The 26570-nt window shown below is 43.5% G+C and overlaps 1 protein-coding gene across 6 annotated transcripts in view; it reads left to right on the top strand.

The window, feature by feature from the left end:
* Dab1 (DAB adaptor protein 1) overlaps positions 1–26570 on the top strand; it is a 377234-nt gene that overhangs the window by 215945 nt on the left and 134719 nt on the right. The window lies entirely within an intron of this gene.

Genomic DNA, 26570 nt, shown 5'->3' with positions numbered 1-26570 from the left:
CCAGCTGTAATTTTTTTTTGTGGTGCTATAAATACAACCCTACTTCAGATGGGTTGAACAAGAAAACTCACGAATAAATGCTTTGACATGACCACAATTATATGGTGTAGAATTGACCTACTTAGTGAGAACACTTCCCCTAGAGTTCCTTAGCTCATAGTATGTTAACCGAACGGAGAAATCGTTCTACTAATAGAACTTTACCAGAGAAGATTGGAGCCTGTAGTTTGTCAGGTAATGTAAAAAGAAAATAATTGAAAATGGTAATCTTTAAAAATATGGCTACCTTTCCATTTTATCTTGACGGAGAACACATAATATGTGGATATCGAATTATGGCTATTTCAATCCTTATACCAAGTCAGTGTGTAATCATTCTTGGGGTTGGAATGCATTTTTGCTAATTGGAATGTGGTGCCTGATTTTCAACGAAAGCCCCACATATAAAACATGTCCTGTATAACTTCTGATTTGAGCTCTTTAAAAATAATGTCGGGGGTGAAACAAAGTACGTAGGAACTTTATAGAACTTCTGGATCTGTGTGTATTTCTACTTAATTCTTTACAGCATGTTGCCGTCTAATACCTTAGCAATTTCAGTCGTTCTAAAGTGTTAAATTGTCATTTTTATTGAAACAATTTTTTTATTCATTTTACTAGTTTATTGCATATTTCAAAAATTTCATATTGTATCCTATCAAAGTCAGCTGACATAAGCAGGTTCAGAAGCAAGTGTGTAGGACTCTGGACGACAGCCAACCTCGGTATACAAAGGGCCTGTCTGGCATCGTGTTCAGAATGCCGCTGCCCTCAGACTGAGACAAAGGCCACTCTAGGCCTTTCACTCACCTCACTACATTAGTGCAAAGCTTCTAGACGAAGTCAAGTCTGGAAATGGAGTGGCTTGTATATAAAATAATTGAATACTTAAGAATGACTTTTTAAAATCTAACTTAAAAATTTATCATTCATTTTAATCTCATTTCCTTTTAGCTTCTGGGGGTTCCGGGATAACCTGTGTATAGTAATCATTCTGTTTGCTTGGTTTGCTTTGTTTTCCTTGTATGGCTTAGCACCTACTAGACTGTCTGCCTATGCCATCCAGGTGAAACAAAGAATGGCTGAGTAGATAACGGAAAGGTAATTCTGCCAGAGGCCCATGTCTGGGGATGCTTTGGCAAGGGCAGGTTTTAGGAGATGGAATATGGAGACGCCAGCAGTGAGTCTGTAAACACCAATGGAGATACTGGGTCTAAGAGGCCGGTGTACAATCTGCTTAGGATCCTGGAGCCAAAGGCTGTAAATCAGAGGAGCATTTCAAACACTCCTGTGGGCTTTCCCTCTGGTTTGTTCCTTCTCTCCCGATGGATCCCTTCATCCAGCTTCTCAGCTGACAGCCAGCTTTCCTTTGCTACCATGCAAGAGGACATCTAGAAAGAACAAAGGGGGTTTCAACTCTGGAGACTTTTAAAGATAGGATCCATATCTTCTTTTGATATAAACAGAGAAAAAGGCTATTACAGATTTAGTTATGAAATTCTACACTTTCAAATCACACAAAGAGCCCCCAAGCTCCTGGTATGGATAGCTAGTTAGTATAATTCTTTGTGTGTGTGTGGGGGGGGTGGGGCGTGACATACACACCGTAGTGGTCTGGTATAGAAGTCCGAGGACAACTTGAGTCAGTTCTTTCTACTTTGGATTTCAGAGATCAAACCTAAATAATTAGGCTCGGTATCCAGTACTTTCCCCCACTAATCTATCCTGCGGACCCTAATTCCTTATATTTAATGGGGAGAAAAATACTTATCTAATTGCTGGTCACTGTGATGTCGAGGATCAAACTCACTATACCTAACCATAGCTAACATTTTCATCAAAGGATGAGCTGTTGTTTGAACGCTATGCCAAGTAACAAAAAAATAGACACAAAGTCGCCCTTGTAACATTTCTACAGCAGAAAGACCCTTTCTGCTCTAGGTTATCCTGGGTTGACAAATCTGTAGTAATAACTAGGGAATTCTCATTCTCTCTCTCTCTCTCTCTCTCTCTCTCTCTCTCTCTCTCTCTCTCTCTCTGTATGTGTGTGCATGTGCGTGTATGCCTGTGTCCTCCCCCACTTTGTCTTTGACTCTTTTGACCTTGGGGTATGTTGCAAGATGTTAGCCACATCTTGATTTTATATTTGCACTCTGGGGACAGGTGGCAGTTATGCAGGGCTACAGTGCCTCTGACCACTGTCTGTGACATAACATGCTAGAGACATCTTACAAAGAAGTAGTACTCGGCACCACTCACCAAAGACTGTTGGCAGAGCAGACACCTCAGGGTTTACTATAGCTTTGGGGGTTCACTTGACCCCGAGCACTAGGCTGTACACAAGTAAATGGATGATGAAACAGACCCCGTGTAACCCTCATCTTTCCTCCCGTGTTATTTGTCCAAACCCTTTGCTCTGGTTGAATATCAGCTTTTATTTTATTGTCAGTGTGGATACGACTGCCTTTTCTGTGTGATGGTTTTGAAGTTTAAATGATCTAACGTGGATGAAACAGCTGTGTTAGGAGCTGAATTGTGTGGCCTCTCTCTGAACTCAGATACTGAAGTCCCAAAGCCTACCAGCTAATAAAGCTACATGGTTGTCTCCAGACTGACCCATGGATTAGAATGCTGTGATTGGGCAGTTAGAATGTTTCCGATCAAGAGTCAGGACTGTGTTAGCTTGTCTTTAATCTTCATTCGTAGCCCTGGCCTCTTTCTGACCTTGATGGTATCTTGAACATCACAAACAAACAAACAAACAAACAAACAGAAACAAGACAGCAACAATGGAAACAAAAATCCCACCTTTAAGACTTTTTTAGTTTAGTAGAACACTAGCTCCCACTCACTCTGACACTCAGCGTGTCTATGATATATTTGAAACCAACAGAAGAAATCCCTCCACGTGTTTGTTCTGCCTACCTCAGGTCCCCGCCAAAGCCTTTGATAAATGCATCATTTTACTGTGTGCTCTTGATCTGTGACATGCCATCGCATTTACAGTGGACCAACATGCCATTTGGAGCATGGTTCCTAGACTATGGTCACTCATATTTGATTCTGGATAAATTGCCTCTTATTCCCTTCAGAGAAAGGTGTTTGTATTCGCACACTCCATGTCTTGGAAAATGACCTGATTTGGGGGAAAATACCATCATTATAAATTTACAAACGAGCTGACTTAGGCTGAGGTCATTGGCTTTTCTCCAATATATGATGGATATATTAATAAAAGAAGTTGTGGACATGACAGGTGGGGGAAAAGACATAGGAAGGTGTCCTCGGAGAGCAGGGAGATGAGTCTTCAAAGCAAGAAACTAAGTATTGGCAGCAAACCAGTCAGAGACGGGAGAAGACCGAACAGGGTCCCTAAGACCGAGACGCCATCTAGCCCAGCCAGGGCTCTTGGTCTTAGATGCCTCACCTTCAGAGCAGTTAGATGGCGACTTTGTTTTAAGGCCCTCGGTTTGTATCATTTTGAAACAGTCACCCTGACAAACCAATACACACCCCTTTGATTCTATCGCATTCCTCCCTTACTGTGTCCTGCTTTCTCCCAGCTTCAGTCGGGTAGCTTCAAATTGGCTGCCTCAGGAATCCTCTGCGGGATGGAAACCCACGTGTTCCAGGCTTCCAGGTTCTGATCTTGCACTGAGAGCATGGAAGTCGTCCTCTCTCCCTGTGATATGTAACATGTATGTTGTTGTTGTTGGTGGTGGTCCTTGGGTAATGCCTGCAGTGATCGCCACACATCCCGTTGAGCAGCATTCTCCAGTAGAAATTGCCTCCTGAGGCTGACCTGAAGAGGAACAGTGGTTGTAAACAAGTCACCATGCTTCTCATTTTGAAACAACCTTTAAAGCATCTCAGAGAGTTGGGGAAAGAAGGGTTCTTTGCTTCTAGGTGTCCTGTTTCCCCCTCCATCAGGGAAGATGTTTGCAGATGTGAAGTCAGCAGGAGAATGGACTCCCTGAAACTCCCAGAGGTGATTAAGTGACCAATGATCACCCTGTTTTGTCATTCATGTGAACTGTGCAATTTTAAATTTTAAAATAGAGCCCCTTTGGGGTGGTGGTGGTGATCAAGGCTCTGCCCTACCTAGCTCCCTGGCATTTCCTTGTAGCTGCCCTGCTTGGTACAGCTTTGCTTTTGATTGATGTTCTGTGGAGACTCCTCCTTCTGGTTGTACAATAGACCCAGTATTACATCTGTCACCAGCATTATAGTAAAGAAATTCCAGCCCTGCATCCGCCAGCTCAGAGGGCTTTGCGGCCTTTTTCCCCATCCACAACACAAAATACAATCTTCTTCCTTCTGCCAAGCAGTATTGAACCCCTTGCCTTGATCTGAGGTCCTAGGATCTCAGAGATTTCAAGTGCTGCGGGCTTTGGTGAGGGAGCAAGGACCCTGCAGTGCAAGCTGCCTGCAGGCTGTGACTTCCAGCCGAGAGAAGGTTTTGAAGCATCAAAAGCTTCACACCTCAGGGTGATTTCCATGCAGAGACAGAGAAGAGTGCCCCTGCCCCTGACCCTCCAAAACTCACATCTGTACACACTTCCATCTAGGGGAGAATGATAGCCTTTGTTTTCCTAGACACTGCAGGAATACAAAGAGTGGGAAAGACCCTTGAAAGTCTGGAGGGGGAAGGGGACAGTCGGGCCATGTCAGAGGGCAAGAAAACGGAACTCAGAGACTTGTGTTCTAATCCCACACCTGCCCTGCATCTAGCTGGGAAAGCGTCTCAGAGCCCCTGCACCTGCCCGAACCTCTCTCTATTTATAAAATAGGTTAATGACAAGTACTTGACCTGACAGTTCTCTCCCTGGAATTGTGTTCCATTGTGAGTGAATATGCCTCGCACTATTTATCCCTCTGCCGGCCTCCTTTCTTCCCTCCATCTGTCTCCTGCCACATTTATCACATCATTACTACATGCCATGTGCTTTGCTAAGTGTAATAATGTCCATTAATTACATGGCTCAACGAGGTACTATCATGCTTGTAGTTAAAAATCGCATTACGTGGGTTCAAATAAATCCCAGCTGTCAGCATGACCTTGACTAGATCCCTTGGCCCCCAGAAGTTCAGATTTTTTACTCATAAATGGAGAGAGCGAGAGTGACTCTGTAGGACGATCCTTGAGAGAAAGAAAGGAAATGATGTGTGTCAAGCATTCCGCCGCAGACCTGACAGCGAGCAAGTGCTGCTTCAAACTCGGCAAAAACAGTAGCACGCACTTGTGGGAAGGCGGGTTTCTCTATAACGTCCAAAGAGATATGTCTACCCGAAGGTTATCAGCTTCATCTGGGACTAGAAACAGTCGCTCGATAAATGAGTTAATTTCTGTAGTCCGGTGTTTCATTCCTATTTCAGTTTAAGCAAATATAGGTCTCACAGATTTTTTTTTCTTTTTTAAAACTATTCTTTTTTAAAAAAAAAATATGTTTTTAGTGGAAATAGAACTACATCCTTCCTCTAAGCTCCCTCCCTCAAACTTTTCCCTTGTCCCTGAAGTCTAAAGCCTCTTTCTTTTATTATTATTATTATTATTATTATTATTATTATTATTATTATTATTATGTGTGTTCACAAATTTATACAATACAACCTACCTATTGTAATTCCTTGTTTGTGTCTAGATAGTTTCGAGGCTGACCAGTCTGCATTAGATATCCAGTAAGGAGGCGCATGTCCAGTCATGTCTGGGAATGGGCAAACATACGGGTGAGAAACCAGCAATTTGGAAAGAACTAAATTCACTACTTAGAAGAGAACCAGCCTATGACAAGAAAAAAATCAGGTTGGAGGGAAGAGCACAAACTATGGGGGCAACAACGTGAAAGGTAGGACCCTGTAGGTAGGTGGGAGTAAGGAATTGTTCCAGCCAGAGAAAACTGTGTGGGCTGGGCATAGAGCAAATATTGGCTGGTATATTTTAATAATGGGCTAGAGGAAGATTCTATAAGGAAGAAAGTGAAATCTCTCTCAAGTTTCATCCTTGGCTGAAGAGAAAACTGTCCGTGACACTCACTTATTTGACCTCTGTCACCTGCATGGTGCTGGCCTTGTAGACACTGAAGACTCAAAGGTGCAGAAGAATCACAGTTTATATAATATACTTAAAATAAGTTTTTCCCTACAGAGTGCTATTGCAAGTGTGTTTGTTGCTAAATTACTGAGGATATAATTTAACTCAACTTGTTAAGACTTCACAGGGAAACTGAGTCTTGGGTAGAAAAAAAGTGGTTGGATAAAGGGGAAAGCCATCGTCTTGTCCTTTGCATACCAGGTTTTGGCCATTGTAGGGAATTTGGACTTCAACAATTAGCAGGGAAACGGAAGTGAAGTGTGCAGTTCTGGAGAAAGGCTGAGGCCAAACTTGGTTATTTAACTGTCGTGCGAGCATGTAAGACTAACAGATGAAAAACATATGGTAGAATGTGAAAGAGTGTGCCCATGAAGGCTCCGGGAGGCAGGGTAGACAAAGATATGTGAGGAAATCTTAAGCAGTGTAGTCACAGAAGCACAGGAGTGACTTCTTCAAGATGGTGGGCGTGGTAAGGTGTGCAGCTGAGTGGAGACCAAGGTGAGTTGAATGTGCAGAAGGGCCCACAGGAATATGTCATCCCCCAGGATTTGCTTTTTCCTCCATGGAGCATGTCACACATTGCACGGTCTCCACAGAAGCCACGTGTTGGCTGTCTCATTTCCTAGTGAGTATTGTTATGAAACATAATGCAGCTAGGGGTACCTGGTGGGCCCATGCCAAGGTATCCCCTGAGAAATAACAGACAGGCAGGCAAGCAGGCAGGAGCAGAACCATGAGGGTAGAGAAAGTGGGGACAGAGAAGGACAGAAATGGGGGAGAGAGATGGCTAGAGCACATGGGAAGAGGGACATAGAGCTGGAGTGGCGGGGCAGTCCTTTTATATGACATAGCAGGTGCTCCTGGGAGGAGCATAGTGGAATTGCCTGCAAGCTACCAAGTAGGGACCCAGATCATTTGGGTTCTAGACTGTTGAAGTCCTGTTCACCATGAGGGTCCATAGGGCTGGCTGATTGTTTGCCTTCAGGAGAGAGTAAACTCTGGTATTCCCAGCGCCCATTTTCCTTACCAGACTTGCACACTTTCTTCCTGATTCACACACACACACACACACACACACACACACACACACACGCACACACACACGCACACACACACATACACACACCCATTGGTATGTTGCATTGTTATGTCCTCATTCAAAGATTTCCTAACACCCACAGAAAAACCTAAGCTAGCATTCAGAATCTCCATCCAACATCTCCATCCAGCCACATAGGTGGTGGCATGCAGTAGAAAGAGCTGGGCTTTGGGGATCAGGTAACACAAAGCCCTTCTTCATGCTGTCACATCTTCTTCACTCGTGGCTCTTGGAGTTCTTTTTCTGTATGGGAGTGTGCCCTGCAATGTGGTTAGTACCATTTCTGGCTCATGAGTGATATCCAGTATTGTAAAGCAGAGTCCACACAGGCATTTGCAATGGTCTGGCACTGGGTTTACTTTTAGCCTTGTCTGGGTATGGTCCCCCCTCTTTCCCAAACTGTATTATTTGATTCTGGTATTAATCCTACCTCTCATTCCAAACTCCCTCTGAGGACTCTGGTTCAAAGTCATCTTTGTCACCTCTGTGACACTGCACAATATAATGTGTCTGCTAGTTGTTCTTAGGCTGACCTGGGCCTTGGCTTTTCTCGTTCTGCACATGTTTTTCTATCTTGATTTCTTGTTTCAGTTTTCAGAGGTTTATGTATTGCCACTCTGACTTGATTGTAAATTCCTTGAGGTGATACAAAAGCCTTAAAATTTATTATACCTATAATTTGTAGCTATTTCTTCTCTTTCTGTTCTTTTATCTTTTTTAAAAATTGATAGCACATGGTCCAGAAGTAAAAAATAGATTATTTGGAAACCTGAATTTGAATCTTTTTTACAGCCAAATGTAATATAAGTGGGTGTGGAGAATGCTGTCTCTGCATTGTGAGCTCTAGAAAATTGAAAACTAGCAATACTGACTCATAGGGTCTGGAGGGTGTAAACATGATGTAATAATTGGTCACTCTTTAGCACTTTCCTGGGTTCTCTTAGGTGAGTGTACAGTGATGATTATTGATAGGTCATGTCCCCATGCAAAAGGTGTCCACATTCAAAACTTGAATTGGAGATCTTACTGTTTCAGATATTCAGATAAGAGACATTTATCTGCAAGATTTATTCAAAGTCCTTAAAGACTCAAAACTAGAAACCTCCTTGCTCCCAAGTACTGTGGGTAAAGGAACACTCAACCTCCTATTTATTGGTATTCCTTGAAGAGTTTTTCTCTGAAAGCCCTTCCCCTTTAGTCCTCCACTGGTTGTCATCTATCCACCCATCTACCCACCCATCCATCCACCCATCTACCCATCCATCCATCTACCTACCCATCCACCCATTCATTCAACCACCCACCCATCCACCCATCCAACTATCTACCCATCCATCCATCCATCCACCCATCCACCCATCTACCCATCCACCCATCTACCCACCTATCCATTCATACATGTACGCGTGCGTGCGCACACACACACAAACACACACACACACACACACACACACACACACACACACACTATGACTTCACATATGCTCCTTCAGTGCTTTGCTCGGAACACAGTTTGCTACTACTCTACAGGCAGAAAGCATAGTTAAAGCTTAAGAAATGAAAATACTGAGATAAGCTTGCTGGCCAAATGCTGGAGGAACTCTCACTTTACTGTCTGTGTGATCTCCTGACAGGTGCCATGACCTCAAAACACCCCGTTTCCTCCTCTGCAGGGAGTGAGTCACTGTAACTCTGACGGTTGTTGAATGCTTTGATTGCACCATATAAAAGACTAATGCAGGCGCATAGCTTTCCTTTGGACTTAGAACTAAAGTGCTTAGTAAATGACAGTCCCAGCCCCTCACAGGAAAGATTCCAGTCCTTATGGTTTTTGACCAAATTAAGCAGAAAGTAATTTAGTTCTTATCTCTCTTTTCCACTGATTGTTTTACTATTATTGCCCATGATCAGGATTTGTCTCCTATTCTCCCTGATAAGTTGCTCTGTAGTTTGAATAATCATTAAAATCACTCTTGCAAACAAGCCACTGTGAGCCCTTAGGGAGAGAGGGGCTTTGTGGTGATGTCAAGGCTGCAAGTGGATATTCACCCTTCTCTTTCTGATCCAGAAGACCCTTCTGGTCTTCATGTGCAAAAGGTGGACAGACATAAGTTGTTTACAAGGCAAATTGACTATTCTATTTCGAATTCAGCACAAGCTGAGCATGGAGAGAGACAAAGTCAAAAACTAAACAGTTTACAGTCTGAAATTGTGGCATTGGAAATGGAGCCAAGATCATCTCAGCCCAAAGGCCTTTGTCCACAGCTTCTTTAGGAGGTTCGAAGTTAAAGATAAAGTGTGGGGAAAAGGACACACATCCATGGAGTAATGAATCAGGTTATGATCCGACATATCCCTTCCTTTAAGATTCTGTAAGGGTCTCCTTGACCTTGGGTGGTGAAGGAGAAGCAGGTACCTGTATCAGGACTCCTCCTGATACTGTTTTTTGAGCTTCGGGAATGGTTCTACTTATCTGATTTCTTTCTGCTTTTTAATGGAACTTGAGTTCTCCTCCTTAGCCTGGGGAATTCTTAACAGACTAATTCCATGGCCTAATTCCTATCCATTATTAACAGTTTCTAAATAGCTTCAAGTAACAGAATCAACTTGAAGAGAGCTAAGTAATAGGGCATATCATAAGAGCCCAGTGGTGTCTCACAGAGCCAAGAAGGACAGGAACCCAGGAATTTGAAATGGGCTAGAGCTAAGCCCTTGGCAGGGCCAGGAATCTGAAATCAACCATATGCCTAACATTGCATACTTTCTATGGTCACTTCTTCCAGGATTCTTTTCCACCTTGTCCTTTTTTCTTTTCTTCTTTTATAAGGTCTGGTTTTGTTTCCCTGATTTACTGTAGAAAAAATAGCTACTTTAAGTTTTTATCTACCAGCTGTGTCATGCTATGATCCCCTCATACGGGGAGGCTAACTTTTCTCTACTTATTTCCTCTACTGTTTCTCTCTTATTTTCTCTACTGTTTCCTCCCCCTCTTCTGAACCCCTCTCTTTTTCTCACTCCCACCCTCGTTCTCTCTCCCTCAATATTCAACTCCCTGAAATATAACCCTCTGATTAATCACACACAGGCGGACCAGGTGTTACTGTCCAGCGCAATCAAGAGGGGCCAAAGGGTGGGTCACACACAGTATGTAAGTGCAGTCACCAGGCTTATAGAAGGGGAGTGGTCGGATGGCTGCTCAATCACTGAAATCCAGGCATGTATCCCAAAAGGCAAGCATCTGTCCTTGACAAACGAGGCAGGTCCACACTCTCACATAGTCTGACATGAAAGCACTCCAAAGGCCAGGGACTGTAATACTCCACTATACTGATATTAAGAGTCAGCCATGGTGTTTCAGTGTGAAATCTACCCGATGGAAAGAAGCTCATTTTTGTGGGGCAACTCTGCCAGGTAGAAGCAATGCTTTTACTTCTTCTTACATGCACAGCACACAGACTGGGTAACTAGGTAACTGGGTAACTGGGTAACTGGGAAAGAGGCTTGATTTGGTTCATGATACTCAAGTTCAAGGTTAGAGGCTGCTTTTGTCAGTTGTCCCTTTGCTGCCAGAAGAGGCCTGAGGAAACATTGAGTACCACCATGTGGTGAGGAAAAGGGAGCATGCGTGTGTTTCTTCTGGTCTGCCTTGAGTTTCTTACAGAGTCAATCATGGGCACCACCCCAGTGACTTTATCTATTCCTGAATCACCTTGCCCAGGTGTCTTACTCGGAACCCTAGGGTTGGATTACATTCTTCAATTTCTAAACATCTCACAGTAGAGATTAAATTTCAGCACATGGAGTCTTGGGAGACACAGAGACCGTGTCTAAACCGTATCAATAGGCTATATGACCTCGTTGTATTTGCAAACCTCATGTTGGTTCTGTCTGTTCCACATGATAAGTGAAGAATCGAGCATCTCATTGTGACAGAGACTACCTCAGATTCCTGGCTTACTCAGGACTATACCTCATAGCTATTTGCAAGTTTTGTTTTTCTGCTCCTGAATCTTGCATACTTGGCACAACTGGATATGAAAGGCCTTCAGTTGCCTCCTTCTCTGAGCAAAGTCTCTAGTAGGAGGATTTCACGTGGAGAAGCAGCCCTGGCTTCCACTTAGCTGCCCCAAGCTCCTCTCTTTTCCTACCCTCTCCAGTCTCTGTGTTAGCTAAGCCCTTGTCTTAAAGTTTCTGTTGCTGTGGTAAAAATGCCATGGCAAAAAGCAATGTGGGGAGGAAAGGGTTTATTTCAGCTTACACTTCCAGGAAAATGTCAATCACAGAGGGAAGTCAGGTGAAGAACTCCAACAGGGGAGGAACCCAGAGGCAGGAACTGAGGCACAAAGCCATGGAAGAGGGTTGCTCCCTACAGCTTGTTCAACCTCCTTTCTTGTGAATGCCAGCATCCCAGGGATGGCACCACTGTCGATATAGGCCGTTCCATGTTAATCACTCATTAAGAAAGTGCTCTACAGTCTGGTATTTTCTCAGTTAAGATCCCCTCTACTTCTGCCGTCATTCTCAATGATCTCTTCTCCTGCATACCTGGCCCTGCTTGGACTCCTCCCTTGAACACAGAGCAGTGAGAACAACCTTTTGATGTTAAGCATCTGTCTCTTCTTGAAGGCCCGCCATAGCTTTCCACCGTGCTCAGAATCAAGCTTGCACCCCTTACTTTCCCTGCCCGATAAGGCAATAATTGAGGACACCCTCGCTCCCCAGACCCCTTCCCGTACATCGCCCCACTCTCCTTAGGGTCACATCTTTCTGTTTCATGAGCAGTTCAAGCTCTACTCCTCCCAACATGACTGCCCTTCCTTGTTGGAACTCTTGCAAATGTCTTCTCTACAGCATTGCCTCCCTGGATCCGGCTATCTACACTAAGTGTAACCCTAGTCACTCCTTGTTTAATCGAATTGCTCCGCCATCTTTAGAACACCGGCCACTTTCTGGAAAGACCCTTCTCATTATTTATGTGTACTTCTTCCTTCTCTCCCCTCTGAGATCGGAATCTCCAGGGAACGGGTTTCTCACTCTCTGCTCTTCATTAATGTAGCCTGGGACACAAACCAGTGCTTGGCACAGAGTGGCACTTCAGTGTGAATTTAGGGAATGGAAGCATATTAGACATGTGGGGAGCCAGGGCTGGGCCTGTGCCCTTGCATCTATTATGAATCACTGCTGGGGACACTTAGTCACTGTCTACCCCTGTACATCCTACTTAAACTCGCCATCACTGAGATTTATCTCTGAGTTTAATCAAATGTAATTTATACTGCAGCCTCCTCAGTAAATAATTGATTTGCCCTCTCTGTTGTCTCCATCACACATACTTCTTTGTACTCTAAAGAAATGATTTAATCAGTCGATAGTATACACAGCCCTCTTGTTTAGAAGGCAGAGGGAAGATAAAGCCTTGTTCGCACCAGAATATATACCAGAACCAAAATAATCTCACTTACAAAAGGCTCTCTTCAAGTAAGTTGGCAGCCGAGATATCCCACTGAATCCTGTGTTTTTCTAATGGAGATGACCCTGAACATTGTATCACTGCAATAGAAAGTAGCTGTTTGCAGGCTACTAGTGACAATGTAAACTCCTGTTCATTTGTGTTTTAATTAACCTCTGCCTGAGCCTCAGAGGAACTGCTCAAATACCCAGTATGACTGCCGGATGCTGGAGAACTTCAAAAGGGGGATTGCATTGACCAGCCCTGCCTTCCACCCCAGAATCACTAGGTCACATGCTGTCAGTCTATCAGGCTTGGCCTGGCAGCTTGGCCAGACTCTTGCACAATCTGCATCCATCCACTGTGTGCCCTGTGTATCTCCTGAAGAAAGCTGACAGGAGAGGACAGTTTTACATCTGTTTTCACACATTTGTCTATTTTGAGCCAACATGTTTCTGAAACTGGAGAAGGGAGGGGGGGGGACATGATGAAGCATCAACACTGAAGACTGCACTGTGAGCCTTCTCAGGGGGCAAGTACATCTTTGTATTGCCTTAAGAAGTAATTCTCCCTATTGTATTTCTTTGTACTGTTTTAATTGGAAACATTGTAACTGTCCAATAATAGGTATTGTTGAATAAATTATGATACATCTATGGGATGCAATATGGTGCAGCCAAGACTAATCTTGCTACAAACTCTGTTATGTATGAGAGAAAATACATCATTCTTTGCCAGTTTTTTTTTAAAGCAACAGGGCGGAAGCTGGAGCTCAGTGGTAGAGTGCTTGCCTGGCGTGCAATCCCGAGGCCCCAGGATTCCATCCCTATATTTACAGCATGAACATATGTTCATGCACTTATTTATTTGAAAAAAAGAGATGTTTATGTGTGTATATATACTTCAGGAAAATCTGGACAACCATGTATCCAGTTGCAGCCTTAAATATCACCAGGTGGCAGTAGGGGTGTCGTCCCCTTTTTATTCTCTTGCATTTGCCACATTTTAAGTCCTGCACACATTTTACTTTATAATTAGAAGCTTATTAAGAAGCATTTGTCTTAAGGAGTAGAAATTGCAAAAGTTAAAAGGAAACATCTGGATTGGGGTGTTTTTGTTGTTGTTGTTGTTGTTTATTTTGGTTTTGACTTTGGGGGTTGTCTTGGGGGGGTAGTTTTGGCTTTTTGTTCGTTGTCTTTGGTTTGTATTTTTGTTTTGGCTTTTTTTCTTTATTTATTTGGCTTTGTCTTCCTGTGGTTGTTATTCACCCTGTGATCTGCCCCTAGGGCTTTGCTGGTGGCTGATATCGCTGGTCACACACATTTACCGCAAGGAGGAGTTGCAAACTGTGGACTGGAAGTGCACTGCTTGCCCACTGGTGACGACAGTGAGGTCACCTTGAATTGGTACTCCTGTTCTCACCCTTACAGATGTGGCCTGGCTACTCAGGGGGTGGTGCTGCCTAAGGTGCCTCGGATCCACATTTGGTGATGAACGGTTAGCCGAGAAGTTTTCTTGGCCATGTGAGATTCAGAATCACATGTTTTACTTTGGAGAATATGAATTCTCTTTGCCCCCCACCAAGGCCTCCTCCCAAATTGTTGTGGAGGCTCTCCAGCTGGTCTGTCTTCAAGACCCTCTCTAGCTCAGAAAACCCCTTCAAATGCACTGGGTTTTGTCCTGCCTTTCACTGTGCTCCAGAAAATCTGATGGAGGAAGCTTGTGGAGGATAATAAATGCTAATGGAGTAGGACGGGTGGTATACATAGTCAGAGGGAGGAAGTACCTAAGATGCAATTCCAGCCTCTCCATCAGAGGACCCCTGAGTCAGCCTGCAAAGAAGCCACACATTTGAGACATGGATTCTAGGCCTTTCTGCCTGCCTGACCTCATCAACCAGTTGATTAGATTCAGCTACAAGGGGGAGGAGTCAAATCGGTGGACTAGAGCATGAATTTGGGTGGAGATGGCTCTTTCTGACCTAAGGCAAGTCCCTGACAGCTACTCAATAGATCAGAGAGTACCAGGGAGAGTACTTCCCCAGGTGAAAAGTGCTCGGTCCTAGGGTGTAGCTTGGGTGTTCATGCCATAGTTCCTAGGAGAGGGAGTGGAAATACTATGAATGAAGACTGGCCAGGTGCTCGCTGGTTCTCTGTATGTGGAGGTGTCTGTGTTCCTTACAGATTTTGCAGGGATAGACTTTTACCCCCTTTTGCAGAGAGGAGATGATTCTCCAGGGCCAGATTGCTATGGAATGGCCAGCCCAGTGGGGGGGGGGCAGTTTCCTCTTAGATTGTATTTCTTTCCATTCCTCTCGCACTACCCCATCTCTTTCCACTGTAAAGACGACCTTCTTGTTGAGTGTGTGTGTGTGTGTGTGTGTGTGTGTGTGTGTGTGTGTGTGTGAATGGAAGAACTTAGATGTATGTGGAGATAAACTCCAGATCTTACTCCCTAAGTGCCATCCACTCTGGTGAGACAAGGTTTTTCGTGTGACAAATTAGATTAGACTGGCTTCCCAGTGAACACAGCGCTTCACCCATCTCTAGCTACACCTGTCCCCCCACACTCAGCTCTCTCCTGTGGGTGCTAGTAATCAAACTCAGACCCTCAGGCTTGCATGGCGAGCACCTTAGGCATCTCTCCATCCCTACTTTTAGGTTGAACATGCATCATTTTGCCTTATCTCCTCAAGCAGCCTCACAAGCACACAAGGGCCTTTCCAGTTATAAAATGGACACAGGATAAATGGACACAGTGGCTGTGGGTTCTGACCCAGCTTTCTGCGTTCTGTGCTCCTGTCTTTCCCAGTTGCAGATTTCAAATCTCCTTCCTTTAATGTCTTGGATCACTGCTTTTTCTTCCGTACACACACTTCTGTCTTTCCGGCTGGCTTCATGGTCTTAGGGTAGTCTTTAACTCTGAGAGTCTGGTTTTTCCTCTTCTATAAAAAGGGGTTAATATACATAGCATGTTATGAGCTTGTGAGGAGTAAAAGTCTGAAGGTAGAGAGCTTAGCTGTTGCTTCAAGCCCAGCCTGAGCCTTGCAGTGAGTCAGCCTTTAGAGGCTAATATTACCTACCTAGGCTCATACCTTATTCCAACGGTATAATGGCGTTAATGTACGCATGGCAACCCATGCTAGTTTTGATCCTCTTTGTCTCTGGATACCTGGGGGAAAGATACAAGCCCAGTGATAAAAACAAAACAACTCGGTAGTGAGCAGCTCCGTGCATCATCAGGCTCTCAGTGAGCGAGTGTATAAACTATAAAGCTGCAGGTTTGCAGCCTGTATCGTTAGCTGTTGGCCCACATTACAGGATCCACTCTGGGCCCCCTGCTTCCATACAAGAATGACAGAAGGACGGTACAATGAAGAGTTATAGCCGTATTCACTAAGAGGTTCTCCTTTTTTCTGTCTCATTCTTTCTCTTTATACCTGAGGAAATGAATGGCCATTTTTCTGCCTCCCTCTTGCCTGACAAAATGCCTGAGCTCCAGTGCCAGTGCATCTGATTGACAAAAGCTGAGATTTCAGACACTCTAAGATCTAAACTTGGATTTGCAAGATTATAAACTGTTATGCATATGTGTTGCGAAGAGGTGGTATTTGAAAACTCTGGGAAGTAAGTTAAAGCAGTTTCCCTTAGCAAATACATCTTTCAAACAAATATTCATTGGGCAGCCAGGATGTGCTGGGTATTACTGTTATTTGCATGCCACAGTGAGCACGTGAGAAGAATATGGCTGCCCTCAAGGGCCTTCTGGTTTACTTGTGGGTGGGGTGGGGATTGCCAGCCTGACTCCCTACCTGGATGCAAGCACAAGAATCACTTCAGCTTTCTTCAGAGAAACATGGAAATGGTATTTGAAGAGATGTTTCTAGCCCTGGATCCTTAGCCCCTTTTCACACAGAAATCTACACGTCACTTCAGACAGTTGTTTTAAGGTTTAGTTAAAATAAGAGGGCATGGCCAAAGAGTGTTATCTATTGCTTTTTAGAGTTTCTCCATATTACCATGTACTTTATACAACAGATTTTTTTAAATTCAAGTGTAAACAGGCCCAGAATTAATAACAAACGGGCAGTAGTAATGTTGGGTTTTCTTTTTTTTTTCAATTTTACTGTTTTTTTTTTAACCATGTGTGCCTGTGCGTGGGATTTGTCATGCATGTGTGTCTGCCAGTGGCTCTGCATGCAGATAGATGGTAGCCAGAGAACAACTTTCCCTTCACCTTTTATGGATTCTGGAGATGAAACTCAGGTGGTCAGGTGAGCTATCTCCAAGACCTCCAGAATAGTAAGATTTTGTCAGGGAAATGAATGTAAGGAGGGATCTCAGAATGAAAGAACTTTCCCTAACGAGGTGCCTCCAAAGGCCTCGGTTAGCTTTAAGTGCAGATTCTTGGGGGCTCCAAATGTGGGAGTGAGGCTGAAGCTTGCTGCCAGACAGAAAGTGTCATGTGGCTCTGTTGTTTCAGAATTGCCTGGACATAGTTTTATGTGCATGAGTCATAGGCTGCCTATTATTCTAGCTTTTTAATTGGTTTACCTTTTAGCAATTATGACAGCAACCATGCTCATAAAAACCCATTTTAGCAGCCTCCTATGTGTGTTTCCTGTCTTCTGCTTGCTACCTAGTTAGTCAATTATACAAACTCAGCCTACTCTCCCACACAGCTAGCATACAGACTTATATGTCCATTGCAAATCAGCACCTGGGTAATAGCACAGTAGAAATCTAAATAGAATCAGTTATTTCTGTGTTTGGGCCTTGAAGATTCCCCCCAAAATCTATTCTCAAATTGGAAAACCTACCAGACAGTATGGCTCTTGCAAGGGAAAGGCAGCCTGATTCTGGACAGGCTGGGAGAAAATCCTTTAAAATGTTCTTATTATCTAGGCTGCAAGTCAGAGAGAGGTACAAAAGGAGGAGGGCATTGCTCAGTGCTAATAGTTAAGAAGGTGATCTCCGTATTGGCCGCAGGCTAGAACATTCAGCCTCTAATTGTACTCATTCCTGTGAACCAGAAAATGTCCAGGCAGCTGGGACCACTAATTCTGAGGCAGTGCAACTTCAATATGGAAACTTTTTTCTCCTGATGCTTGATGTGAAATACATTACTGGAGCAAGGCTGTAAATATTTACAGAAGGGTCACCATGTGCCAGGCAGAGTGCTAAGAACATCATAACATGTCAAATCCCCTGAGGTTTGAGAAATGAAGATGATCGCTCCCTTTTTGATGGAAAATCTGATCCTGTTGCCCTAGCTAATCATTCCAAACACAAACCGTAGGAATTAACTACATGTTAACTGTAATGCCTTCCTCACACAAAGTCGACAGCAGGCCTTTCCGTAGCACCGACAGTATACTTTTACACAGTGATCTGGCTTCCCTATGCCTCCGTTCCCTTCCTGAGTGCATAATAGTCCTTGTTTCCAAGGTCAATACAAAGGCACTTTATAGAAACAAACACATTCAGGCGTCATCTATGTTTATACCTCTTCTTCCTGGTTCCAGCCACTCTATAACTAAACGTTTGTGTTCTCTTGTGATTCATAAGACAGATCTCTATCTCCCAGGGACATGGCATTTAGAGGTGGCACATTAGGTAGGTGAAGTCAGAGGGGAAGAGATCCTCAGGATAGAATTAGCACCTGCTTAAGAAAAGGAAGACATAGAATGTTCTGGCATTTACCCTCCTGCTGCATACTCTCTACCCGATATGGCTCATGACGCTCCATCAGAGAGGAAGAGACAGGCAAGACCATGAGTAGGTCTTGGGAACACAAAGTATGATAGTGACCATTTGCAAGCCTGGAAAAGCACCAACCTCCCATACCTTCATTTGCGTCTTCCCAGCACCTGAGTCATGAGAAAGGCATTTCTGCTACTTAAACCACAGAGTCTATCCTATTTCACTGAGGCATTCTGAGCTGCAAGATACCTCTGTATTCTGCTAAGAGTCCAGAACACAGAAATGAATAGTCACTTGGAATGTGCTGGCATTGACCTGCTTTAGACTGGGGAATACTGTAACTAGAAAAGAAATTAAGAGTCATTCACAACTGCATAGACCACACTAGAAAAAAGAGGACTCAGCTTAATGTAGGTTTATGTAGCCACTCATCATAATCTGAGGCAATCTAGGAGCTACAGAGACAATAATCTTGGGTATGAAATTTCTTTTATTTGGCCATTAACACTCTTTAGCAATCAGCCTGGAGTAGGAGGCCATGTAGGACTCCAGTAGACTCTGTAGGTAGTCCCCTTGTATTATACAAGTGTTAATCACCTCCCTGCCTGGAACCTGATGACTCCTAGAGGTCTTGGTCTATATTGAAGTGTCTGCAGAGTAAAATTTAGTGTCAGACCTCAATATTAACAGTGCCTCCTGCTCCAGAGCAAGGAACCTCCAATGGCATCTGTGAGGTCTGCTCACAAATGGGGAGTTGGCTCCGTGCCTGAGAAATCTGCCTGATGTAAATTCAGAAGAGTGACCTCCGGGCTAGGAGGTGAGCAGGTTCTGATGAGGCACAGTCACTCCTGCCTAATGGCATAAAGCGAAACCAACATTAAGACAATTATAGGTGTGAAATTTACTTTGTCACATTAACACTTTTATTTGTTGGAGACTCGATGAATCACAAGGTTGGGTGAAATAGGGTATTCTGGGAGGGGGTTTTATTGACTCCTTCAAGGCTTTCTTTCGGTAGAACAACTGATGAACTGCTTTAGAATAATAGCACAAATCCACCCATTCAGCCATTCAGAAGACCTGAGGCCGGGCGGGTTCATGCTGTACCAGTTGCTACGCCAGGAAGACCTGAATCAGTACTTGCTTCCATAGTGCTCAAGCATAGAGAAGAAAGCCAAGAAAGCAAAATCAGGGAGCCATCACGAGGGCCAAAACAAATGCTGGGAATGGATAAAGTGAAGAAGTAGCCATGTCTATTAAGAACATACTAGGCACCAGGAATTCAGTGGTCAGCTGACCCAACAGAGCTTCTTCCTTGATGCCTAGGAGTTCATGGCCTAATGAGAAGGGGAGCCACTAAGCAGATTCGTGCAAATGAGATTAATTTACTACAAAAGAGCATAGGAATGCTGAAGCCATGCTCTGGTTTCATCATCGAAGGGACTAATCGATAGCTAGCTCTCTGGGACAGAGGACTCAGGGCCTGGGACATTTGAGGGATGGGGTGAAAGGATGGAGAGATGGGAATGATTTCTGGACCCAAAGAACCTTAGGTACAGAATATTCACAGTCTGCCAGTGATAAAATATCAGACTAATTAAGTTATAAAGAGGAAAGGCTTCTTCTGGTTTATGGTTGCAATGTTTCTGTCCACTGTTCTACCCTATTGCTTTTGGGTCTATGGTGAGGTAATCCATCATTGTATTTCTGTAGAAACCTGTTCTTTACCTCATGTAACTATAAAGAAATAATTTGTTCAGGGGCATTCCCAATTGGAATAAGTCCTGCTACCAGAGCCTATATCATATAGGTCTCAACAGCACCAACAGCTGCGGACCATCCTTCAGCATGTGATCCTCTAGGAGCCAGGAGCAGGCCACTAGAGTTTTTGTCTTAGTGGCTTCATCTGGATGAAGGATCCTGTACCAGTAATTGGGGGGTGGGAGAGCCAGATGTAGTCCTAACTAGATTGATAAATTAGGCAAGGATGCAGATTAGTGGACAATTTGTAGGAAGTGAAGTGTCAAGGAGGTTAGATTTAGTTAGGGAAGAGGTAGGGTAAGAAGGGAGAGATGCTTTGAATAAAAGCCTCATAACAGGACTTGATCTGATTCTGTAATGTATGTAAAGAGACAGGTCATGTCAATGGGAAAAAACATGGCAAGGGCAATGGGCATGAGGGCTTCTGATTGACATATAAGGTGTTAGGGCCAAGATGCAGAAAGATGTGGTCCTGTAAAAGGAAAGAAACAGCCCATAGCAAGTAGGAAGGAGGCAATGACATTTTTAGGCATCTGGAATATGCTGAGGTGATTAATATAGGAAGTAATCCATTTGGGGCAATGTGGGGCCTGGCTTAAGGGGGTATATGCATGTGATGGGGCACAGTTAAAAGCATTGCCCACATGCCTGATCCATGGTATGTAAAGGGGAAGGTTTTTTAAATTGTGAGTAAAATGGAAATATATCCAGGGGTATCTGGAAGAGTCCAACACAGAGAGAAAAGAAAATAGACTAGACACGGCCAGGAAAATCTGTGAGAGAATGGAAAATAACAGCAAGGAAAGAGAAGGAGCATAATGAGGGAGAAAGGGAGAGAGGGAGGGAAGGTGGGAGGGAGGAAGGGAGGGAGGGAGGGGGAGAGAGAGGGGGGGAGAATAGCAAAAATAGATATAAAAAACGTATCTGGAAGGAGGAAGACAGGCTAGCATGGGCTTTAAAGTATACAACAGGTGCTTGTAAGTAGGGACTGAAGGAGCCTGAAGGTGTGCATAGGCTTTCATATCCAACAAGTAACCAAATGTCTTTTATGCCAGAAGTAAGCCAATGACTCCCATTGGCAGATGGGAACGTATGCCTGAGGAATGCTGGCTCTACTCTAACCAACAGAAGTCCTCCTATAGTTCACCATGAGGTCATTTCTAGATATATGGACTTCCTGAGACCTGATGACGTGGGGACACAGCCACTATCATTCCCATAAACCTTCAGGTGCTCTCCCATAATGTCCACACAGATTCCCCCCAACACACCACACACACACACAGTGGATTAAAGACAGTAGCCTCTGGGCTCCCCACAACACTCTGCAAAAGTCAGCAGAGAAGTGTGCTGGAAATACACACATCTTGTTAGCATTGTCAGTTTGCTGTGACTCCCTGAGGACTTCTCAAGTTGTTATTTCTCAGGCAGAACTGTCTGCAAGGAAACTGAGATGCAAACAGTCCCCTGGGCATGCAGATAATACACGGGCACACAGGAGGAATATGAGACTTCTGTTTATGTTAGCTTTATAAAAAGCTTTAAGAGAAAGTAAGCAATGAAGTAAATGAATGATTGCCAAGAGTGCATGTACACCATTTATGAAGAAATAGTCCAGTTTTTTTTTAGTTATATGTTCAAAACTATTTTCCTTGTAGAAGTATATAAAATACCCTGGGGGCCCAAGTCCAATGGATTTACGAACACCTGAGTTTATATTTTTGGCACTAGTGTTTCTCTAGATATATCAATGCAGAGATGGATCATAAAGTCTCTGAGTTTCTCCTTCTGTGCCTAAAGTTTAAGGACACTGGCTTTCTGTGACTGTAAGTGAAATGCTCAACACTTATCTATAGTTCAAGTTCTGGGCAAGATCCTAGATATTAATCATAAATATCATTGTGGATAATTGACATTCAGAGATGCTTGGAAGGCCATCTTCTCTCCAGAAACTCCTGGCAGACGCAGCAATACCGAAGCCCTGCAAGGGTGAAGTCCATGCTGTGTAGTTGCTTATGTGAGGCTGTGTTGATAGAGAGCATGCTGAATCCACAGCCTCCTACTTCAGATGGGTATTGCTTTCCTTTCAGAGACCTCTGTTTCCAGGCAACAGTGTGATAAAGATGCTGTGTAAATCCAGCATCTTTCTCTTTTGGAATTCAAATCAAGGAGATACTGAAAACTCCTTTGTCACGTGACTTAGAGAACTGGCTTAAGATACTCCCACGGCACCTCCAACTCTTGGTGCTGTTAATTAGTCTTACACAGGAAACCAAAGTAGGTCCATCAGAGCAGAGCAGAAGGCGGCGTTAAGCCTCTCAGTTAGCCTTTTGACTGTGGTCTTCTCAGGACAATGTCAGTGCTTGGTGGGCCCGCCTCCCGTGAACACTCTCCATCTCCCAGGCGTGGGTGCCCAGGCAGCTACAGGTGAATCCGACTCAAATCTCCAACTTAATGGAATCTATTTTTAAAAGAATATTAGTAACGTACAAGTATCCTTTTCTTCCCATTTGGTGAATGTTTTAAAAACTACCATCAACTTGCAAAGGTCCACATTGGAAAATTCCCTCTTGAGGCCACAATCATAAGATGTTTTCCTTTCCCTGTATGGTTGCCCACTCACTGCTTGTCGTTGCCAATGACTTACAGCTAATCAGCTCTGCATTCTGGAAGACATAACCTTCATAGGAGTCACTTAGGATCTCCTGATACTTTGTCTTTATGGTGATTTTCCCTAAGACAAGAATGACAGAAAGGCTGAAAACTCTGTTGACTTTTCATCAATAGATTTGACAAAACCTGTCCACTAAGGTGCAGCCACCATGAATAGAGGGAATAGAGTGGTACTGCACATTTGCTGTATCTCAAATCTTAGCACTCATGAACATCTTGGCACACACAAGGCCCTCATAAATATCTTAGAACATACAACAAGTGCTTGACAAATAGCAAGCGAGCCCATTTTCTTGAAATTCAATGCCACTCAGGTTCTTGGAACACAGGTAGAACAAAGCCAAGTTCTTGGCCCAGATATCAGAGAGATGACCCACGCCTAATTTCTGGTGGTTATGGTTTTCCTCTGAATGCTCAAGAGTAGGCTTCTCACTCGTCATGTTCTCTCAGCATGGCCCATTAAGAAGCATTCGGCTTTTTGATTCTCAAATACCAAACTCATCCATACACTCACAAGCCATCAAATAGTTCCAAAGTCCTGAGAACCTCAGGGTCAGGTTTATTACAGCAGTTCCTCAGTACCACCTGTTCTGTATTACTTTCTTGTTTCTGTGATTTAAAGAACAGATCTCTGACCAAGGAAACTTGAGCAAAAAAGGGTTTGTTTTTGTTTACTGGTGCAGAGGTATACAGTCCATTAAAGCAGAGAAGACACAGTCACATGGAGGAAAGGCATGGTGTCAGGAGGCAGAGTCTGACTGGTCATACTGAGTCTACCTCAAAGAGCAGAGGGTAAATGAAAAGAAAGGCTCAGCTAAACAGCCTCAAGGCCAGCCCCCAGTGACCCAGTTCCTGCAGTGAGATGCCACTTCCTAAATTGCCGCCAGCCTTCACATACAGAACCACCAGCTGAAGATCACGTGTCCAACTCTGAGAACCTCACAGAGACATTTAGCGTTTAAACCACAGCACTGAATGGCATCAGTGGGTGTGGGAAATCTTTGAATTTAAATGTATTCTAACAACATACAGAACTGATAACCATACATTTCTCTGAATTTCCTAACACCGCTGACTTGTATATGTATACTTTACATGGGTGGGTTCTGTAAGATGTGAATGCTGTATTTCTACTGCTGGTAACTGAAATTAGAGGAATCTGCTGTACTGCTCTGGTCTTCTGTGACCTTGTGCTCATTACACAGCATAATTCAAAGAGCAGGCAAAAGACTAAAGGAGAGATTGCGTGATGTGAAACTCCTGGCGGAGTGAGGGACACAGTAAATTCTGGGTAATAGATGGAGAAGCATTGTAGGACTCTGCTTAAACAAGTGACCTCTGCTTAGCCCGTCCTGAACCGTGGCTTCACTGTTTGCTTTAGGTTGAAATGGACTGTGATAAGCTGTGCAGATACCCCCCTCTTTGCATGTACTCTAGTGAGATCACACACTTAGGGCCCTGCTGTCTGTTATTTATTTTTTAACTAATATAACTGAGACCTTGTTCAAGATGTGCTTATGAAGAATTACCCTTTTAATGGTGGAGCATTTAATGAGAAACTGGATTTTCTACTGCATAAGTGCCCTTCATACAAATTAGCTTGGCCCTGGGTCCTGATCTAAATTAGGCTCCTTACTTTCCTCTAAATGGCCTAATATTTTCTTATTAATCTCTGCCCTTTCTACCTGCCCTGACTCTGCCTCCTCATGTGAATCTCTCCTCAGCAGCAGGCTGTGCTTGACCCATGTTTCTTCAGGCTCTTTGTATCTGACTCAAGGGCAAGTTTTAGATATGACTAGTTTTCTGGAAACTGTTCTATTTTCAAACTCCCTCCATGTCCCAAAAGAGTTGTTTTTTGTTTTTTGTTTTTTTTAGTTTTTTTTTTTTTTGGTTGATGTTTTGTTTTATTATCCTGCCAGTGTGTTTATATTTAGGAACTATGGATTTGGGCCAGGTGAGTTCTGGTGCGAGGTAAAATTGGGGATTCAAAGGGAAGTTGTATAGATGAAAAGCAATTAATCATAGTTGTTAAAAGAACAGGCTTGGAACGCAGCGTGTGCCGACCCAAATCCAGGCTTTTGCATTGGGCAAACCTGTGCTGTACCTGATAAGTGGGTTTGGGTGGGCTTGATAGCCTTTCTGACCTTGCCTTCCAGTGTGGGTCTGTAGAAAGATGCTTGCCTTGTTGAGGAGTAGTCACGTGGGATGTGTAACACGTAGTAAGTGCTTTCAGCTGTCACTGTTATGGTTGCACTTTGGGACAGTCTTGAGTATTGAGAGGAGTGTTATCTGTAAGGAGAACAGTTCTATGTGTTGATTATATGAGATGGTGTAAGAGACCAAGATACAGGCTGCTGTCACCAAACTTAGCATAGCAGACGGAAAAAGCTTGTGTTGGCACAGGCCAAGTTGCTTAGATACATATGCAAAGAAGGGATCCAGTGTCTGGTATTCTCAGCACCGTCCTCCTCCATTTCTCCTTGTAGAAGTCCGGCATTTAATGTTTATACTCCTTGTAGTCTCTGACTATGTGTCTTTACGTCATTTGCTTTAGGGACAATTGTATCAAAGCTATTGATAGACTAGGTCACAGAATTCAGGAATAAATGACAATTGGGAATTGGGAGCTACGGGTTCAGACTTGTCCCTGTAACATTCCCTTCTCCCCAACATGGCACCTCCAAGTGCTGCATTTATTGGTCTGGTCATGGATAGTTTCTATTTACAGAAAGATTGCTGCGGACATGAACACATGCTTCACTTGTCCTGTCTCCTCTACATTACTGTTGGCACTCTATAAGGTGACTAGCTACTCTGCCATCCTTCCATAGATAGACAATGAAGTTTAGCTGATACACTATGCCAACCTTTTTACACTCCTGCCATAGCATGCCCTGCATTTGTATTTTCGGTCACAGAAAAAAAACAAACAAACAAAAGACCCAACACCTTGGGTTTCTAGAGGCATAGATTGTTTCTTCATTTGTTGGCAGTAAGTAATAATGGTCTTTGGCTCAAAGGAGGTAATCCTTCCTGGATGATGAGTACAGGTAAGGAATGAAGGTCAGGGTCTGTAAGTAAAAGGACACTACACTGTGCCTAGCTATTACTTTGTTCCTCAGACCATCGTCAGTCTCATACTAGAGAAATGGGAAATGGGCCAACTTATCCCTGACGTCCTCGTTTCAGGGTTTATGATGACCAGAGAAGTTGTAAGAGGGAAATAGTCAAAAGTTAGAGCCACTAATAAATGTCAGAGGCCTGGGAGACCCCAGGTTGCTAGAAGGGTAGATGCAGTGTCTAGATCCCTGGACTCCGTAAAATGTGGTCAGTGTTAAACTGTTATGTTCCCGTCTTATTTCTGACTCTATGAACAAGCTACTAGTGTTTATGTTTATTTTCTTTTCAAATATGGAAATAGTTTGGTTTTTGAAGAACAGTTATAAAATTCATAATAAAAATCTGTATGTCCTTTTCTTAATTGAATATGGGTGTTCTTGAACTCCTGTCTGAGGTATGTAATAAAATATCATGTTAATAATGAGTAAGAGAGCCTGTTGTAAGATACAGGCAGTCAATACCAAATACTATAACAGGCTATTCCCTGAATATCCGAGTTACCAGAAGTAATATCATAAAGCCATTTTTTAAACTAATTGTTCAGTGTCATTACTTGATGTAAAGAAATTATTCTGGATTTTTACTATGAGACAGTTCATGGAATTGGGTGTAAGGAGGGTCTTGGACCCTGGCCAA

The sequence above is a fragment of the Rattus rattus genome, chromosome 1 (assembly GCF_011064425.1).
Source record: "Rattus rattus isolate New Zealand chromosome 1, Rrattus_CSIRO_v1, whole genome shotgun sequence".
Taxonomy (NCBI): Eukaryota; Metazoa; Chordata; class Mammalia; order Rodentia; family Muridae; genus Rattus; species Rattus rattus.
This window is presented reverse-complemented; position numbering and strand designations above follow the sequence as displayed.